Source organism: Lampris incognitus, chromosome 2, assembly GCF_029633865.1.
Source record: "Lampris incognitus isolate fLamInc1 chromosome 2, fLamInc1.hap2, whole genome shotgun sequence".
Lineage (NCBI taxonomy): Eukaryota > Metazoa > Chordata > Actinopteri > Lampriformes > Lampridae > Lampris > Lampris incognitus.
In genome coordinates, this window is record NC_079212.1 from 117,925,277 (window position 1) to 117,937,414 (window position 12,138).

The following is a 12,138-nucleotide window of genomic DNA, read 5'->3' on the forward strand; positions in this document are numbered from 1 at the left end:
CTCGTGTTGCAAGCTTATAACTGATGGCTCAGTTCACTGCAACATTTTTAGCTGCACAAGAGCAATAATGTCCAAATTGTGGACAACTTCTTTTTGGTTATATCTTTGGCTGTGCAATGCATCATACACGGGATCTTTAGTTTGTCCATATGTACATGTCTGCTGATTAGAATACACAACACAAAGAGTTGACTATCCTCTAAAGTCATATGCAGCGACGCTGGTATCGGTGTTATTTCCCGATGACAAGTTTTAGAAAGCTGTAAAATACTTCTTCTAATTGATGAGTCGCTTTGCGGGATGCGAACAAACCTGACGCAGGCCTTCGCATGTGGAACTGTGCGCGCCGCCGTCCACAGCACCAGAGCCAGCACCTATCAGAGCGTGGGCTACTTCCTCCACATGATGCTGCTGTTCAGTGACAGATGCACAAGCCTAATTGAGTAAGTACATCGCGAGGCAAGCTTTTTTACCTCAACAGCAGAAAGGACGCTGTAAACACAACGAGACGGCGGAAGAGCTGGGTCAGCAAATGTTAATTTCCACAGCGCTGATCTTGGTTAATTCCATGGTATTGAAAGTCCAGGTGGAGCGAGCGGAGCCGTGTCGTTCCGTCAGCTGAACGCGTCCTCACTGGCAATCTTCTCCTCACCTCCTCCACACGCTCATTGAGGGAACGCCCCTTTCCTAATTATTTATACGGCAACGGGGGCGTATGGGAAATGTTGTTTATAGAGGGAAACGCCGTCACGCGCAGAGCTCCGTTAGAACAGAACAGAATAGAACGAAATAGATCAGAACAGAATAAAATGGAACAGAACAGAACAGAAGCGAATAGAATATTTTTTTACACCGCAACAGGGATGTATGGAAAATGCTGTTTGTATAATGGAACATTGTAACATGCACAGTTCAGATAGAATAGAATAGAATAGAATAGAATAGAATAGAATAGAATAGAATACTCATTTATAGAGCAGGGGTGAATGGGAAATATTAACATGGGAAGTGTCATGTGGAGAGGTCAAAGGGAATAGAATAGAACAGAGTAGAATCCTTATTTATATTGCAGCAGGGGTGTATGAGAAATATTGTTTATAAAGCAAATGTTGACATGCAGACTTCAGAATGAACAGAATTTTAATATGAAATGTTCCTATAAAAGCCCCAGCAATGTTTAAAATAGTTGTGGGGCATTTTGTATTGTTGGCCTTTGGTCTCGTTTGCCAGTGGCAAACCTAAAGCTGTATGAGAGAACTCTATTGTCTATTCATAAAGTGGACTGATTTTTATTTAGAAATGTCACATGCTGTTGGGTATTTACATGTCAGTGGATGATCAAATCCATGTGACAGGAGTTTTCTTCACCGAAGCTTACATTATTCTATGTACACAATGACTTCCAATGTCAAAACCAGGAGCTCACACACCACCTTACAATGAACTGCACTCTGTGGGTGTCAAAGCGTGAAAGGAAAGGAGAGAAAGGTGGACACTGTGCAGGCAGGCGGTTGTCAGAAACACTGTGATATGAACATTAGCAGTCAGGAGAATCACAAACTAGAGGCTGTTCAACTTACGTCACGCCATTGTTCCCATATTACAACCTATCCGTTGACAAGTTTGTGGGTCAATGCATCATTTAAAAAAAACAGCCATAATAAAACTATTCTTACTAGAAAGCATCTTGTCATCATTAAGTGTGTTAGATAACAGGACCGACAATGTTGTTGCCAAGGTTTTGGTTGTTAGTTTTGTAAAAGTCAGCCCTACAAGCTTAAAGCAATCTAATTTATTTGCAGTACCACGTCTTGCCATTTTCCAGCAGCTGTGATTGGAAACAAGACTCCTCTATACCGAAATACCTAAAAGTATTACGAGGTTACCAAGCAAATCCCAGATGGAAAAGATGAATTCTAAGCCAGAAAGCCCAGCGTTGATTCCAGACATTTATCTATTAACGTAAATAAGCCGGAGAATACTAAACAAATAATATATGTACTTTACATTTATTTCCTCAAATTCTTTGGCCCTCATAGATTATCACATTAAATTTCCCTTTTAAAAAAGCTCAATGTTGTGTGTGAACATAACACAGACACGCAAAGAAGAGACAGAAAGAGACAGAGATAGAAGGAAAGAGAGAGTGAGAGAGAGAAAGAGAAACAGAGAAAGAGAAAGAAAAAGCAAAAGACTAAAATATGTTGATCCCTAACATAGATTAGCCAATTTTGTTTTTTAAATGTGTGTAAGTTTCAATAAGGATAATCACAAGAAGTTGTATTAATAAACTTTACCATGTGGGTCCCTTCTCATTAGATGTGCCATTTCCCATCATTTGTTCCCCCCACACCCCCCCCCCACACCCCCAGCACAATTTTATTGGTGAAAAGGCAACAAATCAGCGTCAGTACAAAATGTCATCACCAATCTAACAAGTTTAACACCTCTCAACTCAGTTGACCACACCGGCAGACAGACAGACAGACAGACAGACAAGCAGACAGACAGGCAGGCAGACAGACAGACAGACAGACAGACAGACAGACAGACAGACAGACAGACAGACAGACAGACAGACAGACAGACAGACAGACAGATAGACAGACAAGCAGACAGACAGGCAGACAGACAGATGAGACAGTCAGTAAGGCAGACAGGCAGACAGATAGACAAGCAGACAGACAGGCAGGCAGGCAGACAGACAGACAGACAGACAGACAAGCAGACAGACAGACAGACAGACAGACAGACAGACAGACAGACAGACAGACAGACAGACAGACAGACAGACAGACAGACAAGCAGACAGACAGGCAGGCAGGCAGACAGACAGACAGACAGACAAGCAGACAGACAGGCAGACAGACAGATGAGACAGTCAGTAAGGCAGACAGGCAGACAGATAGACAGATGGGACAGATGGGCAGACAGACAGACAGACAGACAGACAGACAAGCAGACAGACAGATGGGCAGACAGACAGACAAGCAGACAGACAGGCAGACAGGCAGACAGACAGATTAGACAGGCAGTCAGACAGACAAGCAGACAGACAGACAGGCAGTCAGGCAGACAGGCAGGCAGATAGATAGATAGATAGATAGATAGATAGATAGATAGATAGATAGATAGATAGATAGATAGATAGATAGATAGATAGATAGATAGATAGATAGATAGATAGATAGATAGATAGATAGATAGATAGATAGATAGATAGATAGATAGATAGATAGATAGATAGATAGATAGATAGATAGATAGATAGATAGATAGATATTATGTTTCTCACAAAAGGTTTTGTCTTATAGTGCTAGTTATTTCCATTCAAGTCAATGTGAGTTTCAGAGAATTGAACATTGCTGTGAGTTGGGTGAGTTTGTAAGAGAGGATATACATTTCTCAAGTGGCATCCACTCACTCACTCACTCACTCGCTCGCTCTCTCTCTCTCTCTCTCTCTCTCTCTCTCTCTCTCTCTCTCTCTCTCTCTCTCTCTCTCTCTCTCTCTCTCTCTCTCTCTCTCTCTCTCTCTCTCTCTCTCTGTCCTTTCACAGGTTATACAATCCTTCACTCGAGATAATCCAAATGTCTTTACCATTATTACTAGAGCATTTCAGTTCAAATGCAGAATTCAAAATTAACCAAGCCTCCTCCTTAATCGAAACCTGTGGGAATGGATGGAAGGGGAACGCACTGTTATCAGACAACATTAGACACAAATTTTGTAAGCAAGAGATTGTGTATTCTGTGTATGCAGAATTCCTCAGACAACAAATATGTATCTGAATGAATGACCTTTTTCCCCACAACAAAATAAAAAAAACATTTCCAGGCTTCAGTGAAGTCCAATGCAGACTATGATGAATTCTCAGTTGTCATGGATACAGTGTTCAGAGGACTTAGTAATTGTTCCCCTTCCCTATAACACAGCACAAAAATGGGGTTCACACTTTAAAAGCCGCACTTGTGATTTACTAGTAGCAAGCGTCTTAAGTAATTGACTTTCTCTTATGAACATCAGTAATCAGAGGGGATCTGTATTGCTCCAAAAACACAAGACCATGTGTACTGTTACTTGACACGTATGTTCTCTTTATCTTTGGGATGTTGTAGGATAGTATTGTTGTATGTAAATTCCTCTTCATCAACAAGTTAGTCTAGAACATCCAGCAAAACACTATAGAATTACTGAGACAAGCCATCTCCCCACTGTGCAGGACTGCACCAACATTGGGTCTCATGCAGCAGTGTGACAGTGGTAAGGGATGCTCCCCATTCTGATTCTTAGTCTGAATCTTTGCTGATTGAGGTTTGGTGTGTGACATGTTATGATTTGGAGACAGTGTCTCTTTTTATGATAGTATTCACTGTTCCACAGCAAATTAACTAAGCATGTGTGGAATGCACAACAGATAGGGAGGAGGATGATAAAATGTTGTTAACATCTGTGTGGGTATGCAGTTTGTGAGACATATCTTTGTGTTTGCATGTGTATTTGTATGTGGGTGTGTGTTTATGTATGCACAGACAAAGGAATTCCTTTGCAATGATGTTATCTTCTGAGGCCCAGATGGCTCTTTGCATGGACCACATTCCTAATCTACTCTTTAGAACTGTCTAATATTTACTGTCCTGGATGGAAATGTGTTGCACAGTCAGGATTAAAAAACATACAAGAGGCAATCACAGTACACAGTAAGACCAACACACTTACATACTCAGGACCACCAGCTGATTTGGAAAGTGAAGAAAATAAATTATTAAGAGTCAAAAAAATCAAAGCAGACACACACTTCCATTTTGTTTTTTTCCAATCATTACTTTCAAGGGGTCAGCCAAGGCTATCTCTGTATGTTTTTTTCTTGATGTAGTTAACTAATTTTTCACATTACTTATTTTCTGTTTAAATGTCACCCATAGAAAGCCTTCGACAGAGTGTGGCAACAGGCTCCATGGAAAATCATGAGAAAACATAACATCAGTGAACACCTTGTCCAAGTTATTGAAGCTCTTTACAAAGATTCTAAAAGTGCAGTGCTAGTAGACAGCACACTCAACGACTGGTTCACTAGAACAGTAGGAGTGAGACAAGGTTGTTTACTGTCACCGTGCCTCTTAATGTATTCCTTGAAGAGATCATCACCAACGCTCTGGAAGGTTTTGAACCAACGAGAAAAATCACCAACCTTCGCTTTGCAGATGACATAGATCTAATCGCCAGCAACAGGGAAGAACTAGTTAAAATAACCAGAAGACTGGACAAGGCAGCTAAGGACATGGGTATATCGATCAGTACTCAAAAAAAGCAAAATCATGACAACAAAAGATCACCCGAGGAGAGAGACTGAGGAGATTGAAGAGCAGAACACGGAAATCATTGTTGGCAACAAAAAACTTGAGGAAGTCACGTCTTTCAAATATCTCAGATCTGTGATTAGCAAAGACGGAAGATCGGAAAAAGAAATTAGGAGCAGAATCACCATCGCAACAAGTGCAGTGACCAAGTTCAACACGATCTGGAAAGATAAAAACCTTGAAATTAAGTCAAAAATGCAACTGCTCTGCGCCATCATAATAGCAACTCTTCTATATGGTGCAGAATCCGGGACCCTAACAAAAGCTATGGAGAAAAAAATACAAGCCTTTGAACTTAGAGCATATAGAAGAACACTGCAAATCCCATACACAGCGCACATCACCAACATTGAAGTGCTGAACAGAGTTAAGGAAGTTACTGGTCACCGTGATAGTTTACTGATAATAGTAAAAAAAGGAAATTAAACTGGTTTGGGTATGTTTGCCAAATGGAAAGGACACTTGCAAAGGACATCCTGCAAGGTCCAGTAGAAAGGACTAGGAAGAGAGGGAGACCGAGAAAAACCTAGGTAAAAAAACATTGGAGAATAGCTACAGATGAGCGTAGTGGAGGCGGGGAGAGCTGTGATAGATAGGGAACAGTGGAAGAGACTTGTTGATGCATCAACTGTGTTCCTACGACCTCCATAGGTTACGGAACTGATGATGATGATGATGATGATGATGATGATGATATCTGCTGCTGTAAACTTCATAAATGGAGATCTAGGATGTGCAGAAAGGAAATAAAACACTCTTGTCTCACTCTTGTTTAACTTGAGGACAGAAGTACATTAGCTTGTTAATGGGTCTGAGCTCCTGGTATTGTTTTATAACCAACCTTAGCATGGAGTGGAGAAGTGGGCAGAGCAGCTGGTTTCCAGAAGTTTTTCCCATTTAATCTACCTGTTGGAAATTTTACTTTTAAAGATTTATGCAATAATACTCAATACAGAAACACAGGCATCCCCCAGATGATTAAATTACACTATTTGGGATATTTCATGTCTATCGGTTATAAAGGTTTCCCCTTCATTTCTGAGAAATCATGTGTCAAAAACTACAGTTCCGATGAGCTTCAAAGGCCATTATGGAGAACAGGACAACACATAAGTTAATGTTAGCTACATCAGTAGACGAATCCACCGCTCCTTCACAGAATAAGTGGAGGGAAAGCTGTAAAATGAACATCGATGCACTTTCAGATTGGTGGCGGCAGTCAGGATCAAAACAATATACTGTAGCTCTTGTTAATGAATTGATCAAAATTACTGCTGAAGCTATCTTATTTGAAGAGTTTAGTAGCTACAAAGCTTCACCAGCAGGGGCAACCAGAATTTTAAAGCTTTGTGATTGTATGTTTGTGCATGTTGGGAGGGAAAGTGATGGCATTGCTCTCTGGTGGTTGTGTTCCTTATTCAGAGAGAAATTGCTTGAATTATCCATACGGAATTTTTTTTGAGATATATATGTATATCTCAGGCTAAATTGTGATGTTAAAGCAGCAACGCCACTAAGATTTGATTTTACCCTACCTAGTTGTAACTACATATTTACACAGATGTATGTGTATACTGTTATATTGCCTTCAAAGACATAGCTATCAAGTGGAATTAGAATAAGAAATCGCTGCATAGTCTGCATAGGCTGCATAAGGCCCTGTGATGGCCTGGCGGCCTGTCCAGGGTGTCTCCCCGCCTGCCACCCAATAACCACTGGGATAGGCTCCAGCATCCCTGCGACCCTGAGAGCAGAATAAACAGTTTGGATAATGAGTGGTTCTGAGAATTCAAGTTCAACTTTTTGTTGTCATATTTAGAATAATTTAGAACATTTAGAATGAAATTAAATTATTGTGCTCTGTCTCTCTCTGCCTTAACACAAGGGACACAAGGACAAAGAACACAAGGACACCCCCCCCCAAAAAAACCAAAACAAAACACATCGACTGTGTACACAGTGAATTCATACATTATATACACAATATACAGCAAATGATAATGCAACAATGTAAGGTGCATGGGTACATCAGCTGTTCAGCAACTGGACTGCCTGTGGAAAGAAACTATAGCTGAGATGGGTGGTGTGTGATTTGATGCTCCGGTAGTGTTTTTTAAATGGAAAGAGCTAGACCAGAACATGAGTGGGGTGCCTGGTGTCCTTAATGATGTTTTGGGCTTTGCTTTTGCAGTGATTATGAAGTTGTGGTAGTTCCACGTCAATGATTTTTGTTGCTGTCGTTACAGTCCTTTACAGCAGTCTGCAGTCCTGAGCTGTCAAGGTTGCCAAACCACACTGTGATACAGCCTGTGAAGACACTTGCTGATACTGCAGTAAAAGTTCATAAGAGTTTTGGTACTCATACCAAAACTCCTGAGACGCCTCAGAAAATACAGTTTGATGTGCCTTCTTGGGGATGGAATTGGCGCTGAGAGACCATGTGAGGGTGTCCGTGATGTGTAAACCAAGAATCTACAACTGTCAACAACAGGTGAACCATTGATGGAAATAGGAACATGATTTCCTCTGATCGTTCTAAAGTCAGCAATGATTTCTTTTGTTTTATTGAAATTTAGAGAGAGGTTATTATCATGGTACCATATGGTTAAAATTTCCGCTTCCCTCCTACAGGCCTTTTCATCACTGTCACTTATTAGTCCAATCACTGTGGTGTCATCTGCTAATTAAATGATGCTGTTGTTGTCAAATTTAGCAATGCAGTCATGTGTAAACAGACTGTACAATAGGGGACTAAGACAGCAGCCCTGAGGTGTGCCGGTCCTAAGAACTAATGTGGATGTGTATGTTTTACCTGTTCTCATAGTCTGGGGTCTGCCTGTCAGGAAATCAAATAGCCAATAACAGATATAGTTGCCCCAGACCAAGACCTCTGAGTTTTGACACCAGTTTGGATGGGAATCAAGGTGCGGGTAGGAGGCCGTCATAACCTCACCATTGCTCGTTTACCTCGACTTCAGGGTCGCTGTCTGCAGCTGTTGCTCCGTGGTGGTGTTAGGTCATCTCTCTCGGCATGTCCCACAGCTTCCAGCTGTTGGGAACGTATAATTTTATGTCCACTGGACATTGTCCAGTAAAGTCTGGCGACCATAGGCAATTGCGCAAGACGTGTTTTGAGGAACAAAAGCGACTTAAAACACGAAAACAGACAACAAAGGGAGTGTAGCTAGTAAAATTTCATGTGGGAGGAGTAAGACAAATAACACCGTGTAGTAAAACTGCGATTAGAGATTAGCCTGCTATATTGTAGTACCAAGAATTCATGATAGTGTACAATATGGCAAAAACTAAGCCCACATTGTGAACGGCAACCCAGCGTTATCGCTTACTTTCAACTTTGGGAAAACCGTAAAATGTGCATACGTAAATCTCCAAATGAAGTTGTCAGTCTGTTAAGGAGCACAGCATATTGGCCAGTGACGTAATCAAAGAGCGGCTGTATCTATAGTCCATTTGAAATGTTAAGTTTTTCATTTTTACAAAAACGGAAAATGAACGATCTGTCTTTTTAAATTTCGTAGTTCATTTTTTGTGTATGTCCAAAAAGCCTGTTATTTCCATAATTTTTCTGATATTGATGTTTATGCGAATGGTTCTGTTTAAACGAATGGTTCAACTGGGAGAGGTTCACGACCATCCAAATGCTAGAAACGCTCGGATAGCCACTCACTTGACATTACTATGGTTAAAAATGAATGGGATTTCTCTTCCGGGAACGAAACCCCTCCCCCTCGCCGCCATAACTCCTCCCACTTCTCCACTCTAGCTTGGCTTGCTCAATTGGTCAGCTGTCACTTAAGCAATGCACAGGAAATGCACAACAGCACATTGGATTTTCTTGAGTTACTGTGTTTACTTAGTAAAGCATCACAGAGGAAGAAGTCCACTTGATAAACCCAATGACACACCTGCACCTGAAGACTCAACCCTCAAATACTTAATATATTTAGCTCACTAAATGATGCCGCCTGTGAAATGGTCCACCAGATTCATGACTGTGTACTTTGATGAACAGAAACTGACAGATTAGCACATCTGGTTCCATGTAGCTCAGTTGGTAAAGCATCTGGTGTTATAGCAGTAATTTTCTCAAGTATGGCACTAATACCGCCAGGAATTTGATTCCTACTGGGACCACTTGTATAGTGATGATAGCAATGGCCACACATAAATATTCTTATATTCTCTGTCAGTGGGGCAGCACGGTGGTGCAGTGGTTAGCACGGTCGCCTCACAGCAAGAAGGTCCTGGTTTCTAGCCCCAGGGTAGTCCAACCTTGGGGGTCATCCCGGGTTATCCTCTGTGTGGCGTTTGCATGTTCTCCCCATGTCTGTGTGGGCTCCCTCCAGATGCTCTGGTTTTCTCACACTGTCCAAAGACATGTAGGTCAGGTGAATTGGCTGTATTAAATTTTCCCTAGGTGTGAATGTGTGTGTGTGTGTGTGTGTGTGGGCCCTGTGATGGCCTGGCGGCCTTCCAGGGTGTCTCCCCGCCTGCCACCCAATGACTGCTGGGATAAGCTCCAGCATCCCCATGACCCTGAATAAGGATAAGTGGTTTGGATAATGAATGAATGAATGGCTGTCAGTGTGCTGAAGATGGAACAGTCAGTGAACTGTCTATCTACAGCAACCTTTTGTTCTTACTGGTATGACATATTTATACAGACAGTAAATCCCTTTAACTTCATGTAGAGGGTCAGCTGCACATTCGAAGCTTATCATACTTTGGTGGTCAGATCTGAATGGGGGGTGTTTCAGAAGAGTCCGAAATTCACAGTCGGAGTAACCATAGTTGTGTTGCTCTGTAGAAACCAGGGTCCTGAAACAACCTTCTTCTCTCGGGTACTCCTCTGCAGAGCTGACTTGACCAAAGAGCAGGAAGTAAGATGGGAGGACGTATGGTACATTATAACCACCATGCATAAGAGAAGAGTTTATGCGGACAACATTGTGGGGGTTCTTTGCAAATATTTTTCTAATTTGTTTTGACATAATGCTTTGAAGAGAAGAAAGCCACTTTATTTTGTCATTGTAGTTGTTTGGTTACAATGACATTTGTTTTCTGCATTTAACCCATTTTATTTTATAGGAGCAGTGGGCAGTTGCAGTGCTCGGGGACCAACTCCAGTTCTTCTTTCTTTTCCTTGCTTTGGTCAGGGACACAGACAAGAGTATTAACCCTACCATGCATGTCTTTTTGATGGTGGGAGGAAACTGGAGCACCCGCAGGAAACCCATGCAGACACAGGGACAACCTGCAAACTCCACACAAAAAAGACTTGGGACAGCCTGGGGTTCAAACCCAGGACCTTCTTGCTGTGAGGCAACAGTGCTAACCACTAGGCCACCGTGCGTTTAATTATTCCTTGTGACACCCCCTTTTTTTTCTTGAACATTGCTTGTTGTTAGTTCAGAAATCAAAAGAGCAGTCTCACACAGTTCCAGCTGTCAAGACAACGCACTGTGCCTGACAAGGTTCTACCCCACTAAAAATAAAATACAATTACAATGGCATAATGGTCTCCATATCCCCAGTGGAAATAGACTTATTAGGCTAGCTTCTGTGATATTCTAATTAGGTCTTTGATTAGTGTTATCATGGCGGAAGAAAAATAAAATATGTGACACATTCTGTCCTGTTCTAAAGCTATGACTTAGTGCATCAATGATGATAGCAATTTGTGTGTGTGCTTATGTGTGCTGTGGCAGTGGGTGGGACACTCATAGATTACGACATGAGATAGTCATGCCAACCCTCTGTCACAAAATGAACCCATACAGTGAGGTTTTATGAAGACAGGAAATTGAATTAAATGGCTGTCTTTATTCATTCAGACATTTCAACAACACTGTCTGTGGATTGAAGCATCACTTCATCGTGTCCCTTTCTTTACAGCACAGCTGAAGAGACAGAACACACTGTTGGTCCATGTAGTTACCAGAAAGAATCATGTACCGGGTGTTTGATCTGTATAAGAAAGCCCGCTGCTGCTCCGAAAACACATTATCATTTACAGAAAATCCCACATAGACAACATGCAAGGCGGGTTTCATCACAAAGTCACCTTTTAAACCTGTGGAACATCTTCTGTAATCTCCTTTAACTGCAAGTAATCCCCTAGGATCAGCCAGGCAGGTGGACTGCTACACTAGATTCATTTTAACCATGCACTGTACGTAGGCTACCTGAATAAGTCTGTGTACCCAGCAGTCATCTGGATATGATATGATCATGTAATCCTCAAGAGCCATACATAAATTCACAACAATTACTACCAGCCGTGATCCAAGCATTCTGTAACAAGTTCAAGTTTAATCACCACTATTCAACAACAAGCACTATTTACACATACTTGTATTTTCCGCCATGTGCTGTTGTGCAATGTAAGATTTCCATCTTTAATAAACTGATGAACTACATTTATGTTCCAGAACAAAAACGAGGCTCAGACACATCTTCACCTCGAAGCCGAGGGAGCAGCAGTAATGGGATTTTTATAGCTTTTATAGTTTTGCGCAGAAATTACTGGGGATTTGCCAATCTTTCGAGCACTCGTATACAACATTATTCTTACATGTACAAAATCTCTATGTCCACAACAGAAAGGTTACCTTTTACATCTTCAGTCATAATTGTGTCTGCTGGATATGTACACCAAGGATGCATCGTGCTGTGTAACACACAGTTTAAGAGCCGTGGTTTTCAGTTGTTCTCGGGGACCAACACTCCTGCTGGTTTTCACCAAGCAGTTAATTTA